We start from the raw sequence: 3,813 nt of genomic DNA, 5'->3' as shown, positions 1-3,813 counted from the left end.
TAGTGAGAGGGCAAAGGGGGGAGAAGAAACCTAAATTAACACCATGTTAAAGTTACATTCACCCTCCCAGCACCGTCGGCTCACTGGTAAGTTTCTTGACTGTGACTACAGTACTTTTTGTTTTTGTTTTGGTTACAAACCCATCTGGATGTGAAACCTGTGGTCAGCAGCCAGAAGCTATGTTTCATGTACAGTCCACAGTCTCCTTTTTTGGAAAAGGGAGTTGAGGGACATTTTTGTATTGGTGCTACTGTTCTCATGGAATCCACCATCTTTCTTTCATGGAATAGGAAGTTGAGGGAGTTTTATTGAATCTTGCCAGGGCATGAAGACATCTCTCTTCAGTGCCAGAGTGCTTTTTATATTTCATACAGAGTTCTGCAAACCAAGGACCATTGTCACATTTTGGTGTAGCTATATTTGATTTTTTGCTGAGCATATAAAGATGATTGGATTCATTTTTTTGGAGGAGTACGTGATGAAAGTTTACTCCACTTAGTTAACTTGAAAGGTTTTGGATTGATTATTTGATGGGTATTATGAATTGCATGTGTGCAAAGAGTTATGTCTGTGTGGTGCAATAAAGATTCTAGGGGTTTCAGTAGTGTGTGGATGTGTGGCTCTCATTGGGCATATCATTTGGTACTTCTCCCACTACTCCACCCCCCCCCCCATCTAGACCTTATCTCATCCCATGAAAGTGATTTTTTTTTTTTTTTTTTTTTTCTGGGTATGACTGCTTTTATTTTGCATAGGGGACTGTCTGATGATGATGTCTTTGTTCATGCTGCCACCAGACTGTTTTATTCATATTAGGACACAACCTTCATTGTGAATGGATTAAATCTATCTGCAACCCTGTTTCCCAGTATACTCTAGGTTGGCCTAAAGTACCATCTCTCCATTATCAGGTATAACAGTAAATTAAGAAAAGAATAATGCTATTCACTGAGTTGCTTTTTTGTGCGAGGAGGAAGAAACAAAAGGCTAGAAGTGTACAAGATTGTTTCCTCCAAGAGACCAATAGCATCTGAAGGGCAGTAGCATGGGCAATGGAATTCTTTTAAAAGTGGTTACATGAATCATTGTGTCACAGCAAGAAAATGAGACAAATGATCATCTTTCGTATTAAATCATACCGATACATTATAAACTGCTCATAGCATCATTTGGAGGACCTAGAAACCATGTGGCAGTGCATGATTGTAAATATCAATATCTTTAACTGGTGTTTCTTGAGTTAATCTCTTTTTCATAAAACATTTTTATAATTAACACCATATCCTGGCATTTATCACTTTGTTATACCTCATTATTCAAGATGGGGAGATAGCAGATTTACACCAAATCAAAGTGAATAGAGTATATATTATGATAGACTAGCCTTGAGCCCTTACTAATTAATATTTGGTGGTTTCCCACAGAATGTAGCCATCCCAACACTCATCAACCCCAAACCCTTCCTGAACAGAAAGCCATGGGTGTAAAGGCTGGTTGATGGTTAGGGTACAGTTACGAGTATTACAAGGTTAGTCCAGTTTTTTAGGTTTTATTTCTTTCATGTTTGTGTATGTAATAATAATCCCTGTATCTGTCTATAGCCAGATGCCATAATCTCGGAAAGGGTAGCCACAAACAACAATACTGTAATAATTTTTTTTTTTTTTTTTTTTTTTTTTTTTTTTCCCCCCATCATCATTCATCAGCGTTGACCTACAAGGAGCGTAGGAGCCCAGAGTTAGGTAAGGTGGTCCTGACATTTAAGATGAGAGTGATTAGCCTCACTCACCCCTGAGTGGCATTGCATGAGCAGTAAACCCCAACCATCCCTTGGATGTAAACCTGTACAGGCTCAATCCAATTGGAATGCCTTAATTACCCACTAAACCACCAGGTGCCATAATCTGGTTATATGGTTACCACCATGTTTAGTAAATGGTTTCCTGGTGTACAGGAAACCATTTGGCGTGTCATTCAGTGCAGAGTCACCCATGGACAGAAGGAAGAGAGGAAAGGGCAGTCACTCGAGAGCAGCACAACATCAAGCAAGTGGATGCTGAGTGCCCCCACGTACCACCACCAATAATAATAATAATATCATCTATCTTTTGCCAGGTGCCTCAATCCTGTTTGGGATAATAATACTGTACAGTTTATTTGATTGATGGAAGCCTTTTGGCTGAAAGTGTACAAGTTGGGGGAGGTCTCATGTAATTGGTAGATAATAACATCTTAAAATGATGGCCATTAGTTTGAATGAAATACATGAAGAGGATGATGTGAGATGGCAGTAACTAACACTGCAATGCTCTGGACATTATATACAGTACTATGATTTAGTATTATGATAAACTAATACAGTGGGTAATGAATCTGCATGCAACTTAGTATCCCAGCACATCTGCATTAAATATCTATACAGAGTGTCAGAGCATATGATTAAGCTACTGTAATTGCATATTGTATGTTTATGCTATATTAAAATATTATTACCTTAGATTCTCAAATTTAGACACCATTTGGTACTGTAAAAACCTTGCGAATTATGTCATCGAAAATTAAATGAATTTCTTGTGGAGAAAATAGGTTGGTACTAAGAGTGATAGGTGACAGCACAGACTTTTTTCTTTTCTTCTTCTTCATCCTTTGAACACGAAAACAGTCCAAACAGAGTTATAGTGTACAATTTCCACTACCTCTCATTCACTACACTGGTATTATCAAATGAGTAATTATCTGCCACTGGATGTTTAATAACAACATAATCAAGAAATCATGTTGTGGCAGTGTTAAACAATATATAATATTAAATGACTTGTAATGATATGTTATATGTGCATAATTATTGTTGCCATGTCATAATGATGTACTGCACAGTTTGCCACAGGAAAAAAAAGAAATGTAATATTTGTAGTCCTTGTTATGGAAGATTTTAATATGCAGCAGGTCAGTTCTGGCATGATCTTCCTCACTACACTATTTCTCTCTGCCTGTGACCTCCAGTCTTTTAAATGCTATGTGTGCAAGCATCTCAGTATGAATGTATCTTGCTTTTGGCTCTTTTGTTTTAATTTTACCGAGAAATGAAAGGATACTGTATTGAGCATCTTTAATTAATGTTCCTTCATTTGTGTAAAAGATTAATGAGCATCTTGAGTTTGCGTCCCTTCATTTATAGAGATTAACGTGCTTGTAGGTGCTTCCCTTCCTTTATGTCAATGATTAACAAATATTCTGAGTTGTCTTTCTTCATTTATGTCAGATTTATGAGCATCCAGAGATGTGACCCTTCATTCGTGTTGAAAATTAATGACCATCCTGAGTTGTTTCCCTTCATTTATAAAACATTTGTTATTTACCCTTTTTATGGTACCGGTAATATTTTTGTTCCTGTGGCTGACTGTACATTTATTTGTATAGTGATATTTATTGACCTGTATTTACCCGTAATTATATAGAATTTTTTCTACAGTTATATTCCTGTTGAATTATAATACAGTAATCCCCTGATATTCCAACATCTCATTAACTGACAGATGTCATTATTGGTCAAGAAAAAATGTAACTGGAATAAGACAATCTCCATTTTTTTTTTAATGGCATTAAGCAGTAATCAACAAAATCTTTTAATGGTACTACAGTGAGTACAGTATGCAGTAACTGTATATTTTACTGTAAAATACACTATTGTTTATCAGTAAAACTATTTGGGGTTTTCATTATGTTCGAAGTTATGCAGTACAATATAAGGTTTTTGTAGAGGTTGTGGCCCCCATAGAGGAGAGTTTTGGCTGAATAATGAGATAATTGGGG

This window comes from Coenobita brevimanus, chromosome 95 (assembly GCF_032717465.1).
Source record: "Coenobita brevimanus isolate Jiangsu-jjx chromosome 95, ASM3271746v2, whole genome shotgun sequence".
Taxonomy (NCBI): Eukaryota; Metazoa; Arthropoda; class Malacostraca; order Decapoda; family Coenobitidae; genus Coenobita; species Coenobita brevimanus.
The sequence above is the reverse complement of the archived record's forward strand: the minus strand, read 5'-3'. Positions refer to the sequence as shown.